We start from the raw sequence: 20,027 nt of genomic DNA, 5'->3' as shown, positions 1-20,027 counted from the left end.
GCACAACAAATATGGCCAGCTACCCTCTATGGATCTGCTAGAGCACAATGTGTGAGCTTGTACATGTGATTTATAAGTAGGTTTAATTGACTCTGCTTTGATTCTCTCTCTCAAATTGTTAAGCTGCGGCTAAAGACTACTAATAACACTCTACACTAGCATATCCAATAAGGCAAACTCTTTTTAAGAGGGTGAGTCATCTTTTTGAAGCGCAACTGTCTTTTTGTCCTTAATCTCTGGAAGGAGAGAGATGGTGGTAGAGCAGAGGTTCCTAAACTTTTTTCATGTAAAAAAGTGATACAATCAACGGGCAATGTTAACTTTTTTAATTGAGACTATGACAGTCTATTAGTAATCCGTTGGCCAGTACTTTTGACTATTTCAATCTGAAGGAAGTATGGTATGAAGTGACTGAAATGCATCAGAAAGGTATTGGGAAGTTCAGAAGATCATTCAGGCAATCATTTTGTGTGATCTTCTGTGTGGAAAAGGACATAATCATTTAATGACGATCTTTTCCCCCCCACTCTGATTTAGTTAGTGTCTGGTCTTGTCCACCTTTTTATAATGAGTCGTGCGCAGCTTGTGGGCATTGTATGACAGACTGTGTGTTTTATAATCCTGTTTGCCACCCTAACACAGACCTTTTGTTGTCTGCTCTGTTGTGGTTTAGGCTACATGACGATGATGTATTATTTATTCATTTTGACCAGAACTGCTCCCAGGCATGGCTCTCAGCACATCACACACAGTGAGAGTGAGTGGAAGAGAAACACGGGTAATTGGGCTGAATCTACAACACGCTCCCATACTCCATTATTTATCCCAGCAGTTAGAGAGGTGATGAGTTAGCTTCTTTTTTTTCTTTTTACACGTTCTGCTACTTATAGTGACACTCTCGAAACACGTTCTCACTGTCACCCACCTTGGATGACAGCAGTCTAGTAGCACCCAATGTTGCCTTCTTACATCATTTAGCATCTTTCTCAGCACCATGCTTGTCTCCATCCCACCCTGTGGTGTATTGTTTGTCGGTCTACCTCAGTCCCCACTGTGCTCTCTGTTGTCTGGCCATTGCACGAGGCTGTCTGCGGCTTGTGGTAATCAAGACCGTGTCGACTGTGAGCAAAGCAGAAATGGATACCTTAATGCAGAGAGAGAGGCGCCTACACGACCACACGCACTAATGAGCAGCATTCCTGTTATACTGAGTGTGAATGAGCAGGTTTAAGGCATGCAGCAGGAACTAGATTTTAATATTTTTTTACATTAAATGCATTATGTGGGTGGAATGCTGTAACAACACAGAATAGAACAAATAATACAAGTCCCATGATGGTAGTGACTTCCCATTACTACTTATTTTATTAACCATTTATTCCCATTCATTTCCTTTTAATAAAATATTAATTTTATTTGACTTTATTTCATTATAAATAATCTACTACCTATGCTGTCTGACAAAATCAAAATTTGAGTAGTTATTTCAAGTAAATAAGGCATACTTTTATCAATCACTTAGATAATGTATTTTCAGGTAGAGATACCTCGCAAGTGACTGCTTTCTATCCCTCTCGTGCGTTCTCTCTTCTCTGTTAACGGGGTCTCCGTGTCCGCTCAACACAGGTCGGACGTGCAATGGATTATGGTCATTGTAGTTAGTTTAGCACTGGAAATGTGGTAATTATGTAGAATGTTGGCTTGTTGGAAACTTCAACTCCCTACTACATAGCACAGCTTGATCTGATTTATCTCTTCAGAAACGGAGCATCGAGTTCAGAGGGGAAAAAAACAGAATGAAATGTAATTCAAATAATTGAACCTACGTTGGTCAATTAGTTGTTTAAAAACCCAAAAATTACCATTTGAACCCATAGCCACAGGCAAAAGGCTTAAGGCCGTCGCTCAAAAATTATAATGGCAACAATTTAGTGTAACCCTTTATGTATTACAAGGACATTGTGTAAGTGTTTGTATTGATTTGAGAGTCTGGTAAGTACGATGGGGAAAGTGAATGCGAAAGCACTCCATGACCACAGACACGCTGCTCTGACCTTGAACTTGTTATTCCACCCCCTCTCCCTCTGACTTTCTCTGTCTGTCTGGTTGGAATGTCTCATTGACCTGTGTGTGTTGGTGTCTGCCCATGTGCGCTCTAGGCTGTGTCTGCTGTCATGACCTCTGTCAGTGTGTGTGTGGTGTAGGTAGAGTGATGCATTATCATCTGATGGACCGGAAAGGAAGGTTTTCATTTACTCAGTATAGTCTCTACTGTAGAATTACAAACTTCCTCACACTCAAAGTTATAAGGGGTGTTAAAGTGATATGCAAAACTGTGGAAATGGGTTTACATATTATATTACAGTGTGTTGTAAGACAGGTCCAGATAGAATCAAAAGCCCAAAATGCTAGTAACACTATCAAATCTAGTCCAATCAAATCATCTTAATACTTTCTTGCCACAGCAGTAGTCACCATTAAAGAGAGCATGTCATGGTAGTTTTTATTTATTTTGTTTGTCAAAGCTTAGGTGAAAGTGGAACACATTAGGGAATGGTCATATTCCAAGTTGATCACAAACGTGTCCTTAAATATTCACTAATCATTGTAACCCCCTCCTCAAATGCCTTGTTTGGGCGGAGGAGCTCAATAGTTTAGTGTCGTAGGTGCAATTGTGCATGAGTATGGCTGTGAAATTGCAGATTAAGGCCCCATCAAAATATGCTGACAAGGTACAAATCTGTCGTTCTGCCCCTGAACAGGCAGTTAACCCACTGTTCCTAGGCCGTCATTGAAAATAAGAATTTGTTCTTAACTGACTTGCCTAGTAAAATAAAGGTAAAATTAAATGTTGATGTAGCCTATACCTTGTTTGTGGTGAACCGTACGACTGTAACAGGAGCAAACATAACCTTTTGCAAAGTAAATCTTATTTTTTGCGACTTGACTACACACGGGCTTTAGAAGAGATAATGGGACCTGTCACGCTGAGTGATGGGTTTTCAAAAGCAGAATGTGGCTCCTGTCGCAATTTTCTACTCATATTAAAGTATATACAGTGCTTTCGGGAAAGTATTCAGAACCCTTGACATTTTCCACGTTTTGTTACATTACAGCCTTATTCTAAAATGGATTAAATTGTTTGTTTCCCTCATCAATCTACACACAATATCCCATAATGACAGCAAAAACACATTTTTAGAAATGTTAACAAATGTATAAAAAAATTCTAAATAAATATAAAATGTACATAAGTATGCAGACCCTCTACTCAGTACTTTGTTGAAGTACCTCCTTTGGCAGCAATTACAGCCTCAAGTTTTTGGGGTATGACGCTAAGTTTGGCACATCTGTATTTGGGGAGTTTCTCACATTCCTCTCTGCAGATCCTCTCAACGTCTGTCAGGTTGGATGGGGAGTGTCGCTACACAGCTATTTTTAGGTCTCTCAAAAGATGTTCGGGTTCAAATCCGGGCTCTGGCTGGGCCACTCAAGGACATTCAGAGACTTGTCCCGAAGCCTCTCCTGCGTTGTCTTGGCTGTGTGCTTAGGGTCGCTGTCCTATTGGAAGGTGAACCTCCTGAAAACTCTGGAGCAGGTTTTCATCAAGTATCTCTCTGTACTTTGCTCCGTTCAACTTGCCCTCGATCCTGACTAGTCTCCCAGTCCCTGCAGCTGAAAAACATCTCCATAACATGATGCTGGTATCACAATGCTTCAGTCATTTTTAAAATATTTTTTACATTTAACCTTTATTTAACTAGACAAGTCAGTTAAGAACAAATTCTTATTTACAATGAAGGCCTACCCCGGCCAAACCTGGACGACGCTGGGCCAATTGTGTGCCGCCCTATTGGAATCCCAATCACAGCCGGATGTGATACAGCCTGGATTCGAACCAGGGACTGTAGGGATGCCTCTTGCACTGAGATGCAGTGCCTTAGACCGCTGCGCCTCTCGGGAGCCCAACCACCCTAGGGATGGTTCCATCAGACCAGAGAATCTTGTTTCTCATGGTCAGAGTCTAAGCAGGCTGTCATGTGCCTTTTTACTGAGGAGTGGCTTCCGTCTGGCCACTCTACCATAAAGGCCTGAGTGGTGGAATGCTGCAGAGATGGTTGTCCTTCTGGAAGGTTCTCCCACCTCCACAGAGGAACTCTGGACCTGACCAAGGCCCTTCTCCCCCGGTTTCTCAGTTTGGCTAGCGGCCAGCTCTGAGAAGAGTCTTGGTGGTTCCTAACTGCTTCCATTTAAAATGATGGAAGTCACTGTGTTCTTGGGGACCCTTAATGCTGAAAAAAAATTGGTACCCTTCCACATATGTGTCTCGACACAATCCTGTCTCGGCTCTCTATGGACAATACTTATGTAAATAAAGTATTTCTGTTTATTTCTAATAGATTTGGGGGGAAAAAAAACGTTTTTGCTTTGTAATTATGGGGTATTGTGTGTAGATTGATGAGGGGGAAAAAATATTTAAACCATTTTAGTATAAGGCTGTAACGTAACAAAATGTGATTAAGTCAAGGGGTCTGAATACATTCTGAATGCAATATACATAAATGTGCCAATGACATAAAAATAATTTCTGTTTTGTGAGGGAAAGTGCAAATTCTAGAGTTAGAATGAAAATATGTGTCGCAGCTGTCTCAAACGCCAGAAGTACCAAAAGACTGTCTGTTCAGGAAAGCACTGAGAGTCTGGTGAGACGAGGCCTATTCAGGGACCCAGAGACAGATGACCGCCCGCCAGATATAGGAATTCAACTGCTACAAGCATCGTTTTTGGTGCAACCTCGACTAGAAGTGACAACTAAAGTGATCACAGTTTTTGGGTGGAATGGTCCGTTTTAATTGTTTCATTAGTCCGTTGTTGACGTTGTCCCAAAATGTTTTGCTTTGTCAGCAATCAAGTTTTCAAAATATGTAACTTTCAAAATACAGAAATCATCCCAGCATGATGTATTTTGCATCATATGATGCAGAGGTATATGTCTTCAACATAGTCAGCCCAGAGAAATACCAAAGTATTTGATGCAAGAACTGCAAACACCATGTGCGCCTCACAAAATACCTCATCCAACATCCAGGGGTCCATGTCCAGTTTGACATGGCACAGAAAGACAGCAGGACCGTTGCAGAGCAGACAGACCTCATGCAGTGATTTGATGAAGACTGTTAGCTGAAGCCAGAGTCTGGAAAGCACTCAACCTCAAGTAGATCTGAGACATCAACCATATAGTGTGTGTGCTTCTTGATCAGAAGGTGTTTGCTTTGACACCTGGAAGGTGCTACCCAAGCTTCCAGAACTTTCAAATAAATCTGTTGCACAAATTGAACTACGAGGAACTAGTGTGGTGGATCAGCAACCACAAACTGAACTTACACCGGGAGAAGAAGAAATGGTCCGCTCGTTTGGCATGCGGACAAGAGGCACACACGTTGACAGTTGATTTCAGCTGTAGTGCTGAGACTCTAGAATGGAATTATTTTTGTAAACATTTTTTATTTTACCTTTTATTTAACCAGGTAGGCAAGTTGAGAACAAGTTCTCATTTACAATTGCGACCTGGCCAAGATAAAGCAAAGCAGTTTGACAGATACAACGACACAGAGTTACACATGGAGTAAAACAAACATACAGTCAATAATACAGTATAAACAAGTCTATATACAATGTGAGCAAATGAGGTGAGAAGGGAGGTAAAGGCAAAAAAGGCCATGGTGGCAAGGTAAATACAATATAGCAAGTAAAACACTGGAATGGTAGTTTTGCAATGGAAGAATGTGCAAAGTAGAAATAAAAATAATGGGGTGCAAAGGAGCAAAATAAATAAATAAATTAAATACAGTTGGGAAAGAGGTAGTTGTTTGGGCTAAATTATAGGTGGGCTATGTACAGGTGCAGTAATCTGTGAGCTGCTCTGACAGTTGGTGCTTAAAGCTAGTGAGGGAGATAAGTGTTTCCAGTTTCAGAGATTTTTGTAGTTCGTTCCAGTCATTGGCAGCAGAGAACTGGAAAGAGAGGCGGCCAAAGAAAGAATTGGTTTTGGGGGTGACTAGAGAGATATACCCGCTGGAGCGTGTGCTACAGGTGGGAGATGCTATGGTGACCAGCGAGCTGAGATAAGGGGGGACTTTACCTAGCAGGGTCTTGTAGATGACATGGAGCCAGTGGGTTTGGCGACGAGTATGAAGCGAGGGCCAGCCAACGAGAGCGTACAGGTCGCAATGGTGGGTAGTATATGGGGCTTTGGTGACAAAACGGATTGCACTGTGATAGACTGCATCCAATTTGTTGAGTAGGGTATTGGAGGCTATTTTGTAAATGACATCGCCAAAGTCGAGGATTGGTAGGATGGTCAGTTTTACAAGGGTATGTTTGGCAGCATGAGTGAAGGATGCTTTGTTGCGAAATAGGAAGCCAATTCTAGATTTAACTTTGGATTGGAGATGTTTGATATGGGTCTGGAAGGAGAGTTTACAGTCTAACCAGACACCTAAGTATTTGTAGTTGTCCACGTATTCTAAGTCAGAGCCGTCCAGAGTAGTGATGTTGGACAGGCGGGTAGGTGCAGGTAGCGATCGGTTGAAGAGCATGCATTTAGTTTTACTTGTATTTAGGAGCAATTGGAGGCCACGGAAGGAGAGTTGTATGGCATTGAAGCTTGCCTGGAGGGTTGTTAACACAGTGTCCAAAGAAGGGCCGGAAGTATACAGAATGGTGTCGTCTGCGTAGAGGTGGATCAGAGACTCACCAGCAGCAAGAGCGACCTCATTGATGTATACAGAGAAGAGAGTCGGTCCAAGAATTTAACCCTGTGGCACCCCCATAGAGACTGCCGGAGGTCCGGACAACAGACCCTCCGATTTGACACACTGAACTCTATCAGAGAAGTAGTTGGTGAACCAGGCGAGGCAATCGTTTGAGAAACCAAGGCTGTTGAGTCTGCCGATGAGGATGTGGTGATTGACAGAGTCGAAAGCCTTGGCCAGATCAATGAATACGGCTGCACAGTAATGTTTCTTATCGATGGCGGTTAAGATATCGTTTAGGACCTTGAGCGTGGCTGAGGTGCACCCATGACCAGCTCTGAAACCAGATTGCATAGCAGAGAAGGTATGGTGAGATTCGAAATGGTCGGTAATCTGTTTGTTGACTTGGCTTTCAAAGACCTTAGAAAGGCATGGTAGGATAGATATAGGTCTGTAGCAGTTTGGGTCAAGAGTGTACCCCCCTTTTGAAGAGGGGGATGACCGCAGCTGCTTTCCAATCTTTGGGAATCTCAGACGACACGAAAGAGAGGTTGAACAGGCTAGTAATAGGGGTGGCAACAATTTCGGCAGATAATTTTAGAAAGAAAGGGTCCAGATTGTCTAGCCCGGCTGATTTGTAGGGGTCCAGATTTTGCAGCTCTTTCAGAACATCAGCTGAATGGATTTGGGAGAAGGAGAAATGGGGAAGGCTTGGGCGAGTTGCTGTTGGGGGTGCAGTGCTGTTGACAGGGGTAGGAGTAGCCAGGTGGAAAGCATGGCCAGCAGTAGAAAAATGCTTATTGAAATGTTCAATTATGGTGGATTTATCAGTGGTGACAGTGTTTCCTATCTTCAGTGCAGTGGGCAGCTGGGAGGAGGTGTTCTTATTCTCCATGGACTTTACAGTGTCCCAGAACTTTTTTGAGTTAGTGTTGCAAGAAGCAAATTTCTGCTTGAAAAAGCTAGCCTTGGCTTTTCTAACTGCCTGTGTATAATGGTTTCTAGCTTCCCTGAACAGCTGCATATCACGGGGGCTGTTCGATGCTAATGCAGAACGCCATAGGATGTTTTTGTGTTGGTTAAGGGCAGTCAGGTCTGGGGAGAACCAAGGGCTATATCTGTTCCTGGTTCTAAATTTCTTGAATGGGGCATGTTTATTTAAGATGGTTAGGAAGGCATTTAAAAAAAATATCCAGGCATCCTCTACTGACGGGATGAGGTCAATATCCTTCCAGGATACCCCGGCCAGGTCGATTAGAAAGGCCTGCTCGCTGAAGTGTTTCAGGGAGCGTTTTACAGTGATGAGAGGAGGTCGTTTGACCGCTGACCCATTACGGATGCAGGCAATGAGGCAGTGATCGCTGAGATCTTGGTTGAAGACAGCAGAGGTGTATTTAGAGGGGAAGTTGGTTAGGATGATATCTATGAGGGTGCCCGTGTTTAAGGCTTTGGGGAGGTACCTGGTAGGTTCATTGATAATTTGTGTGAGATTGAGGGCATCAAGTTTAGATTGTAGGATGGCTGGGGTGTTAAGCATGTTCCAGTTTAGGTCGCCTAGCAGCACGAGCTCTGAAGATAGATGGGGGGCAATCAGTTCACATATGGTGTCCAGAGCACAGCTGGGGGCAGAGGGTGGTCTATAGCAGGCGGCAACTGTGAGAGACTTGTTTTTAGAGAGGTGGATTTTTAAAAGTAGAAGTTCAAATTGTTTGGGAACAGACCTGGATAGCCTGCAGAGCTCTGTCCTACTATCTTTGCAGTAGATTGCAACACCGCCCCCTTTGGCAGTTCTATCTTGTCTGAAAATGTTGTAGTTTGGAATTAAAATGTCTGAATTTTTGGTGGTCTTCCTAAGCCAGGATTCAGACACAGCTAGAACATCCGGGTTGGCAGAGTGTGCTAAAGCAGTGAATAGAACAAACTTAGGGAGGAGGCTTCTAATGTTAACATGCATGAAACCAAGGCTATTACGGTTACAGAAGTCGTCAAAAGAGAGCGCCTGGGGAATAGTGGTGGAATAGAGTGGAGCTAGGCACTGCAGGGCCTGGATTTGCCTCTACATCGCCAGAGGAACATAGGAGGAGTAGAATAAGGGTGCGGCTAAAAGCAATAAGAATTGGTCGTCTAGAACATCTGGAACAGAGAGTAAAAGGAGGTTTCTGGGGGCGATAAAATAGCATCAAGGTATAATGTACAGACAAAGGTAAGGTAGGATGTGAATACAGTGGAGGTAAACCTAGGTATTGAGTGATGAAGAGAGAGATATTGTCTCTAGAAACATCATTGAAACCAGGAGATGTCATTGCATGTGTGGGTGGTGGAACTAATAGGTTGGATAAGGTATAGTGAGCAGGACTAGAGGCTCTACAGTGAAATAAGCCAATAAACACTAACCAGAACAGCAATGGACAAGACATATTGACATTAAGGAGAGGCATGCTTAGTCGAGTGATCAAAAGGGTCCAGTGAGTGGAGAGGTTGGTTGAGGGTCACGGCGATTTAGACAGCTAGCCAGGCCATCGGTAGCAAGCTAGCATAGGATGGAGGTCTGTTGTTAGCCACCTCTTGCGTTCGGTCAGTAGATTAGTGAGGTTCCGTGTGGTAGAGGGGATTAATCCAAATCACACAACAACAACAAAAATAAGAACAATAGATATAGTTATAGAGGCCCGAGAAGAAAACATAATAATAATAAAAATAAATAAATTGTCCGATTGTCTATTCAGATAGCAGCCGGTAAGACAGAATCTAGAAATGATCTTCAATTCCACAGAGAAGTAATGTAAGAAAGAGGAAATAAGACGTAGTACTGAAACCAATGACGATGTAGACTCACAAAACACATATTTACTTTTACAACGTTACATTCTTTGTTGTGTAATTATTTGAATAGAACATATTCTGTGTTCCTTTTCTTTACTGTTTATTTTGGTCATTATTTTTTTACTTACAATTTGATGTACTGTTAACATTGTTCCTGTTGTTGCTGTCTGAAACTGTATATCGGTATATGTTTTATGGGCTGTGATGTGTACACTGCAAAAGCAGTAACACAACTGCTATAGCCTTTTCACAATTCTCTAGGCCAACACTGGGGGGGGAAGCCCACACGTTTTCTGTTTTGAAAGTTGTGTAGTACACTTTATTTGTTTCATCCAGAAATGGCAACTACAAGTTAATTTACAATAGAGTCATAACATCCACTGAACATGGATGTTTCCAAATCTGGATTTTATTGGTCAAGTGAAAAGCAAAAGATTAAAAAAATAACTTTATGAACAGGTAACTATGGGTGACAGGTCACATCTTGGCCCACTCTATACTTTAAATCAGTGGTTCCCAACCGGGGGTACTTGGCTTATCCACAGGGGGTACAGTGGATTCATGAGACCATAGGCTTACTGGTAAAATGCACATCATTCAGTTAGTGGTACAGTAACCAAAAAAGGTTGGGAACCACTGCTTTAGATAAATGAGTATTAGAACAAATCTTTAAGCTAAATTATTTATTTACAGTGTGTGTATGGCATACATTCTACTCTTCCATACAGCTCAATGGTAAAAGGGCCTGTTTCCACAACAATAATATCTTAGACTACATACTGTAAGGCTTTTGAAGTGTTAAGCAGATGAGACAATGCCTACAGTATTAATCCAAAGCCCTAAGTTGTCATAAATCATCATCACTCAAGTGTTCATCATCCTCCAAAACCTCAGTGGTGATAGACAGTAAGGCTATTGCATGTCTCATTTCAGTAATGGGCAGAGCACATCATTTTTTCCTCATTTCAGAAAATTAAAAGAATTGCGCCCAGAAAGTTGACAATTCTGTCACAGGTACCCTCATTGGCTGATGTGCAATAAACAGAGACACTCCCATGAACACCTGATGCTCCCGATACTCAACTAGTCTAAAAGGCCAGTTTTATTGCTTCTTTAATCAGAACAACATTTTTCAGCTGTGCTAACATAATTGGAAAAAGGTTTTCTAATGATCAATGAACCTTTTTAAAATGATGAACTTGGATTAGCTAACACAACATGCCATTGGAACACAGGAGTGATGGTTGCTGATAATGGGCCTCAGTACGTCTATGTAGATATTCCATTAAAAATCTGCGGGTTCCAGCTACAATAGTCATTTACAACATTAACAATGTCTGCACTGTATTTCTGATCCATTTGATGTTATTTTAATGGACAAAAAATTTACATACACATGGCATGCCCCCCACCCCACATAGCTGCAACCATATCCACTCACCACTCCCTCTCTCACCACATAGCCATACCTCCACACCCCCCCCCCCCCCCCCCCCCCCCCCTCCCCCCAAATCACCATTGAACCATTGTGTGGACCTCATCGACAGCCAATCCAATGAGACGCTCGTGGAACAATGACGTTTGAAGTAGGCCTCACCATTTCTCTGAGCCAATTAAAGTTTCCGGAGTCCAGAAGACAATTGTGTATTCACCCTTGGCAATTTTCTTACACAGGTCAAAGTGAGAAGAAGGGTATGTGCCTGCTATTCCTTCAGAATACAAACCTGATCGTTGATTATTGTGAAACTACTATTACCATCCATTTATCCACTTTCAATAAATCACAGACTGTTGGCCACACTTGATACACTACACTTTTACCATAGCCTGTAGGTAAACTCACCAACATGTCTCTTTTCTTTGAGAGTGTTCAAGCAGAAGAGGGAGGGTTCTTGAAATGTAACAGCCAATCAAAATCTTGCATCTGGGAGCCAGTGGACCATTCAATACAGAATTCTCCAAACAACAATGTGATTTTGGAGGCATGGCAAAATGAGACTATCCCCCACCCTACCTAATTTATGCTTGCTCTAGTTGTGTGTAAGGACATATGGTTATCTTGCACAAGCAGCTGCCATATAGTTTAACCATATTAACACAAAGAGATGACGTATTAACAGACATAGAGTAGTAAATTACACTGACGCCCTTTTTTTCCAAAGTCAAAATGGCAATTTCAGTCACAATGAGCAATAACTTCAGTAGAAAACATTATTCTTTGAGTTGACACACACAGTAGCTATTATCTAATCCAGGCTGACGTAGGTTCAGGTTCATTATTGCGTGGAGGCTGTTAGCTTAACTGTAATTGCTAGGGCTGGGCCTGGCCCTGCTCAATAGACCCTCCTTGTCCTCTGGTTGGAGACGTTTCTCTCTCTCACATCTCAGGTTCCAGTCACTCTGGCCATCTAGGTCTAAGTAGAACTTTGTCAACAGCACAGAGAGCCTTTTACCGTTCAGAGGACACAGTCTTCGCTGCTCAGTCTTGGAGTCAGAGTGACAAAATGCTGTTTGAACTGAATTGAGCTTGGCCTGGAATAGCCTGGGTTCTAATCTCATAATCCTGGTGCTAGAGGAATCCCACTGCTTGGGAAATGGTTTGTGTAAGATTGATTCTTAACATTGTGCACCAGCTGTGTTTGTCATATTTCCCGGGTGAGTGAACATTTGGTTGTGGTGGGGCCTGTGTACTCTACACACTCACTGTGAACTCAGACAGATTGACGGATCCATATTCTGTTGTTGAACAGAGAATTCACATCAAGGCACTTTGATTAATGGACAGGCCAACACAGACCCTGAGCCAGCCCAGCAGCAGACAGTGTCCAGTATGAGAGAGAGCGTGTTTGGTAGAGCGATGAAAAAGAAGATGAGACTGTTTATTCGTCTACAGTAAACAGACCATCAGGTCAGCTGTTTGGGTCCACCCATTTTGTCCTAAAACAGCCTGCTGTATGTGTGGTCAGAGAGGTTTCCCACAAATCTTAGCATGGCATCCACAGGGTATGATTGGAGAACCAGGAAAACCTGTCACATCTGTAAAATTAGAACAGCAAGGGGTTTGAACAGGTGTATAAACATTTGGTTTTGAATAATAAAATGTACAATGCAGCCATTTCTATCTCAATATCACAATTTCTGGGTAACAATGAATGACTTTACTGTTTTAAATTATTTCATAGCAAAATGCAATTTCTCAAGCAAGAATTTTGCTCGGACAGTCTGGGAGTGGTCTGAGAGAGGGGCCTAATTGGAGGAGCCTAATGGGAGGGATGTGTAACCTTAACTAGATGTTATTGGCAGAGAGCAGGGCTAACTCTCTTTTGTTATTGGTTTATTAAATTATATGTCCAAAAACCTCACCCAGCCAAACAAGCTGAAATTTCAGCCGGTGTTTTCAAACAGCTCTTACACTAAAGGGGCATTATCATACTGTTCACCATTTCACAGTATTTTTCCAACCTCATATTGTGGACATATATATAAAACACAAAACTCCACATTTTAACTGACCTGCCCCTTTAAAGCAGGTCTTTCCGCCCACCTAGTCCCACCTTTCACCTGTATCTGTATAATAAGAGCAGAACACTAAGTCTTTGATTTAGGGTGTTTTTCAAAGAAGCTCCAATGGTATTTGCAGAGTGGAAGGTTGGTGCTCAGTGGGTGAGAGGGCTGTTTACAGTAACTGGAGAGAGTGGAAGGTTGGTGCTCAGTGGGTGAGAGGGCTGTTTACAGTAAGTGGAGAGAGTGGAAGGTTGGTGCTCAGTGGGTGAGAGGGCTGTTTACAGTAAATGGAGAGAGTGGAAGGTTGGTGCTCATGGATGAGAGGGCTGTTTACAGTAAGTGGAGAGAGTGGAAGGTTGGTGCTCAGTTGGTGAGAGGGCTGTTTACAGTAAATGGAGAGAGTGGACAGTTGGTGCTCAGTGGGTGAGAGGGCTGTTTACAGTAAATGGAGAGAGTGGAAGGTTGGTGCTCAGTGGGTGAGAGGGCTGTTTACAGTAAATGGAGAGAGTGGAAGGTTGGTGCTCAGTGGGTGAGAGGGCTGTTTACAGTAAATGGAGAGAGTGGAAGGTTGGTGCTCAGTGGGTGAGAGGGATGTTTACAGTAAGTGGAGAGAGTGGAAGGTTGGTGCTCAGTGGGTGAGAGGGCTGTTTACAGTAAGTGGAGAGAGTGGAAGGTTGGTGCTCAGTGGGTGAGAGGGCTGTTTACAGTAAATGGAGAGAGGGAGGGGTTGTCCAGACTGTTTTCACAGTCTTGCTTTGACCACCAGATGACAGTTATGATAAGAGAATAGTTAGGAGCTGAACATGACAGTATGCCAGTGGAGGGGAGGACAGTAGCAGGTGACCCAACTGGTTTGTCATAGGGATGTGCACTGTTATTCACATTTTTGAACGAACGTTAGTATTCAAATAGTTTTGTTAGTATTAATTTTTGCGAGCTAAAAAAATATATAGGCCTATTTTGACCTGATTTTAACCCTGAAAAGTATATTTCTAAATGAAATTAAAATATGCTTGTGACATTGGTACATACAAGGATTTACCATGAAATTTCAAATAATACATTTAAGAAAATGTAAAACTTTTCAATGTCTTTTTTATGATGTGCGTTGTGCCCCCATAAAAAGACATGTAGCCTTCACACGTGTAGCTTGTTGTTTTGTTTGGCCAGTCAAAGTGGCAAAGAGAGGCTCAATGTGTATGTAGCAAGTGGAGTGAGAGTTCACTAATGCAATATAACATTTAGCGAAATGAGAAGGAGTAGTCTACAACGAGCTGTTCTTTTAACGGAATGGGGTTGGGGAGAAAGTGCAGCATGTGGCCTCAAGCTACTCTTAGCTGTAGCAGAGTTGTCTGCTTGCCCCGTATAACCTCCGCAGCTGCAGCAATATAGTGCCAGCCTCTCCCTCACGCAGCAGTGCTCAGGCTAAAAACTACAGTACCAGTCAAAAGCTTGGACACACCTACTCATTCAAGGGTTTTTCTTTATTTTGACTATTTTCTACGTTGTCAACACTATGAAATAACACATTGGAATCATGTAGTAATAAGCAAAAAAGTGTTAAACAAATCAAAATATATTTGAGATTCTTCAAAGTAGTCGCCCTTTGCCTTGTTGACAGCTTTGGTAACAGAATGACACATTTTAGTCACTGTGAACTCTCATTATCCTCCCTCCTCATGAAGGACAACATTTGAAAATATCTTAAAGATATGTGGGGTTTTGGTAACAGAAAGACAAGACACTAGGTAATATTTCTTCAATTTACAGAAGGCAAATCATTTCTGCTAATCTAAATATAAATGTTGATAGTTGGCAGGGTTCTTCAACATTATTGTGCTTTAATGTATTTCTAATACTTTTTAAATACTTTTTCTGCAAGATGTTTCCTAAAACCTCTTTTCCATTTGTGTTCCATCTAAGCTTAGTCCTAATTTTTAGGATGGAAAATGGTTGAAACATTTTACATGTGGAAATTCCCTCAGCTGTTCACCTTTATAAACCTAGTCATCTGTATTCTCCTGGAACTCCTTATCAGCCTCAACTCATATATTTTTATTTGACATTTTATTTAACTAGGCAAGTCGGTAAATAACAAATTCTTATTTTCAAATGCGGCCTAGGAACAGGGGCAGAACGACAGATTTTTACCTTGTCAGCTCGGGGATTTGATCTTGCAACCTTTCAGTCACTAGTCCAACACTCTAACCACTAGGCTACCTGCCGCCCCAAATATGGCATCCACAGTAGAGGGAAACGGCGCCCCACAGACATTGTAATTGTTATTGGGTTTTCTTTGTTTTCAGTAAATGTTTTGTTAATGTAATATCGCAAATGGACGTGGCAGTTTCACCATGAAGGATTCCAGCTTTAAAGGGAATTTTCACAATTTTTCAACATCAAATTCATTATCTCCAGCCACCCTCCTAACATCAACATGTAAAAGTTGCAGGTACATGTATCTGTGCTTTTGTAGTCTAAAAGATGGAAGATAAGTGTTTCAGTGGACATCAGCCGGTGACATTGATAACATCTGGTGTGCATCATGTGACTTTAACCAACTATGAGCAGGCAAAGATTACTTTACTCATCCATGTATGTAGGTAGCAGCCAGGAGTCAACAGCTACTGAAACACTGCATGATGACATGATGGAAACGCAGTCATTGCCATTGCCCCTGTCCCATACTGTAGATAGCAGATCAGCTGAACGTAATGATGATTGAGCCAAACAGAAGCTCCCAGTCTAAACCTGCCAGTCCTGCTTGGGCAGAGCCCTGTGCTTAGTGCTGAGGCCACTGCCTCCCTCTCTAATGACATCTCTCTTGAATGCCAACCTTTCTACGAATGTACACTGGTCTGTGTTGTTCCACTGAATATTCCTTCCCTCAAGATATATACATTGAGAACACCTTCCTAATATTGAGTTGCACCCCCCTTTTTGCCCTAAGAACAGCCTCAATTTGTCGGGGCATGGACTTTAAAAGGTGTCAAGCTTTCCACAGGGATGCTGGCCAATGTTGACTCCAATACTTCCCATGGATGAGTCAAGTTGGCTTGGTGTCCTATGGGTGGTAGACCATTCTTGATACACACAGGAAACTGTTGAGTGTGAAAAACCCAGCAGCGTTGCAGTTCTTGATACAGTCAAACCGGTGCACCTGGCACCTACTACCATACCCCGTTTAAATGCACTTACATCTTTTGTCTTGCCCATTCACCCGCTGAATAGCACACATACACAATCCATATCTGAATTGTCTCAATGATTAAAAATCCGTCCTTAACCTGTCTCCTCCCCTTCATCTATACTGATTTGAAGTCGATTTAAGTGACATCAATAAGGGATCATCACTTTCACCTGGGTTCACCTAGTCAGTCTGTCATGGAAAGAGCAGGTGTTCTTAATGTTCTGTACACTCAGTGTATATTAACACGTACTGTACCTAAATGCGATATTTTAGTTTTATATTTATGGTTACTCTGGCCCTTTAATTTCAGCACAACAGCTAAATAGTTACTTGAGTGCCTAATCTAAATGGCACAGTTGAGGCCCTCTGGCTCCAAGTCATATTCCCTAAAGAAAACACACACACAGAGAAACCTATTCTACCCACAGCCTCTTCAAGTGGACGTCTCTGTGACTCCACTCTCGAGAGGTCTGAAGACTGTATATGTCGCTAATGTTTGATTTTCACTCCTGTCCACTAGCCTGGCTTTCAGTATGCTGCCCACCTCCGCTGTTTCCCTCCGTCTCTCTTTCCTCTCTCCTGTTATTTTTGCACACTCCCTCCCCGGCTGCTTGTGCACACTTTTTCCAGACTCTCTGGGGAGACAACAGATCTCTTTTACAACGTTGTGTGCAAATGGCTGCCAGTCTACAAGAGAGCGCAAATGTATTTACTATGTCTATGGTATATATCAATGTTATGCAATGTACTGTAGCTGTTTCAGACCGCTGGCATCCAGTCTTTAGTTGCTTTTGGGCTTATTTCCAAGTCGACTCCAAAGTCTACTTCCGGAAGCAGGGATTCCCAATTTCCCATGCAACCATATCTTTTGTGTTTATCTGCATGGGTAGCGCGTGGGCGGAGGAAGACAGTGGGAGAGTTTCACTCACAGCTGTTTCAGCCCTCTTGACCTCAGGCTATTAGGCTCGGGTGATATACTGTATACCGGGGTATTTCAAAATACCCGATGGTATGATTTTCAATACATGCTGTGTCACTGCTTATAACTATAAGAAATCTAAGCAGTGTCAAATAACTTGTATCCAGCTCAGGGCTCCAGCTATGCATTTGGTTTGCTAACTTGCTAGCTAAGTGGTTAGATGTCAAGCTTCTTGGTTACAGCCGATGCATTCAATCCCCTCCTGGCTCAAGATCCCCGCTGCCTATCATGTTTTGGGTGCACATTTGGTAATACTGTATACCCTGGTATGGTACAGAAACGGTATGAAAATCGGGATATCACCCAACCCTACTAACTACTATCCCTCAATGGGATCAGATTCACAGTTCACTTTAAGTCCCGGAGAGGGAGGGAGTGAGAGCAGTACCATTAGTTAACCTAATGAAACCAGAACCTGTTCTGACTTCAGACATGTACAATACCAGTAACTGTGAGCTGAATGCTCCTCAATGCCACAAGGTGTTCCAGTCTATATGACTAACCCAGATAATGACTGACATGCAATAATGTAAAAATGAGCATGAACACAAAGCAGTGTCTGAATTATTTATCTCTTTACACACAAGGACACGTGTACCACTACATTGGCAGTACATACTGTATGTTATGTTGCAGAGAAGTTAAAGGATAAGACCATATCATATCCTTAGCTAATACCACACTGTGCCAACACACAACGCTTTGATAAGAACAGCCACAGGACTTCTGAGTGGCTGGAGTCACGAGATGTCACATTAGTTTGGTTACGGGGGAGTAGTACTTCACTGAAATCACTACTTGTTAATCCACATGAGTATTGCCACAAACACTGAAAAGAGGGAAGTGGAGTAGCTACAACACAAAGCTCACAAGAAAACGGCTGTGTGGAAATTCTTGAGGGAATTCTGTAGGATTTCATGGCTGCTTGGGGAATTATGATGTAGGCTAATGCCGCCTCCCTCTTTGGCATGCTAACGTTAGCTCTGTGACGAACTGTAGCTCTGCTGTTCAAATGTTTCGTTCTGAAGAAGCCTTTCTTATGTAAGAAGGTAGTTCACCATTCACTCACTTACCATTAGCCTTAGTGGAGAGGGGGAAATGGATACAGCTGCATGTTATTTTTGACGATATATCGTATAGTTTTGACGATCTCGCAATATTATTTTTTGCGCTAGTTGTCTGCACCCTCTTATCTTTTTTTAATTGGGGTGGGGGGAAATCTACACTTTCAGCAGTTTTCTCATGGCTCTCTCTTGTCCCTCTGCAGCAGACAGGATGAGCAATATATTTGGGTAATGTAAACCAGGAGCTGGCGCACACACAGAGAAATGTATTTAGTTTAGAGGTGCTGACTAACAGTGAATAAAATGTAAGCTATAAAAATAAAGAGTCGCATACTCATATATGGAGTACCAGTCAAAAGTTTGGGCACACCTACTCAGTCAAGGGTTTTTCTTTATTTTGACTATTTTCTACATTGTAGAATAATAGTGAAGACATTGACTATGAACTAACACATATGGGAACATGTAGTAACCAAAAAAAGTGTTACACAAATCCAATATTTTAGATTCTTCAAAGTAGCCACCCTTTCCCTTCATGACAGCTTTGCACACTCTTGGCATTCTCTCAACCAGCTTCATGAGGAATGATTTTCCAACAGTCTTGAAGGAGTTCCCACATATGCTAAGCACTTGTTGGCTGCTTTTCCTTCACTCTGCGGTCCAACTCATCCCAAACATCTCAATTGGGTTGAGGTCAGGTGATTGTGGAGACCTGGTCATCTGATGCAGCACTCCATCACTCTCCATCTTGGTCAAATAGCCCTTACACAGCAAATGTTGGGTCATTGTCCTTTTGAAAAACAAATGATAGTCCCATTAAGCACAAACCAGATGGGATGGTGTATCGCTGCAGAATGCTGTGGTAGCCATGCCGGTTAAGTGTGAATTCTAGAATTCTAAATAAAATCACAAAGCACCATCACACCTCCTCTTCCTCCATGCTTCACGGTGGGAAACACACATGCGGCAATCATCCGTTCACCTACTCTGTGTCTCACAAAGACACAGCGTTTGGAACCAAAAATCTCACATTTTGACTCATCAGACTGAAGGACAGATTTCCACCGGTCTAATGTCCATTGCTTGTGTTTCTTGGCCCTAGCAAGTCTCTTCTTATTATTGGTGTCCTTTTTAGTAGTGGTTTCTTTGCAACAATTTGACCATGAAATTCCTGATTTTACACAGTCTGTTGGAAAAAGCATTCCAGGTGAAGCTGGTGGCGAGAATGCCAAGAGTGTCCAAAGCTGTTATCAAGGCAAAGGGTGGCTGGCTCCTTTGAAGAATCTAAAATAAAATATATTTTGATTTGTTTAACACTTTTTTTGTTGGTTACTACATGATTCCATATGTGTTATCGTAGTTTTGATGTCTTCAATATTATTCTACAATGTAGAAAATAGTACAAATAAAGAAAAACCCTTGACTGAGTAGGTGTGTCCTAACCATTGACTCGTACTGTATATAGTGTGCAACTCTCTTTATTTTTATAGAGCAATTTATTTGGAACATTGAAATCTCAATATATAGACAATCGTGCAAATTGCAATACATATTGTATCGGCACCTATCGTGATAGTATTATATCATGAGGTCCCTGACAATTCCCAGCCCTAATTAAACCTGTTGGGTTATGAAAGACATTGATTCCCCGAAATGACATGTAGGAACAAAAGGTGTCCTAATCCGGGAAACTGCTGTCACCTTTTCAAATT

At 42.1% G+C, this 20,027-nt stretch overlaps 1 protein-coding gene across 2 annotated transcripts in view; it reads left to right on the top strand.

Annotated features, from left to right (window-relative positions):
* The window catches only part of LOC110527955 (protein kinase C delta type), a 38,327-nt gene that overhangs the window by 2,401 nt on the left and 15,899 nt on the right, over nucleotides 1-20,027 (top strand). The gene's annotated exons all lie outside the window — the stretch shown is intronic.

The sequence above is a fragment of the Oncorhynchus mykiss genome, chromosome 7, assembly GCF_013265735.2.
Source record: "Oncorhynchus mykiss isolate Arlee chromosome 7, USDA_OmykA_1.1, whole genome shotgun sequence".
NCBI lineage: Eukaryota > Metazoa > Chordata > Actinopteri > Salmoniformes > Salmonidae > Oncorhynchus > Oncorhynchus mykiss.
This window is presented reverse-complemented; position numbering and strand designations above follow the sequence as displayed.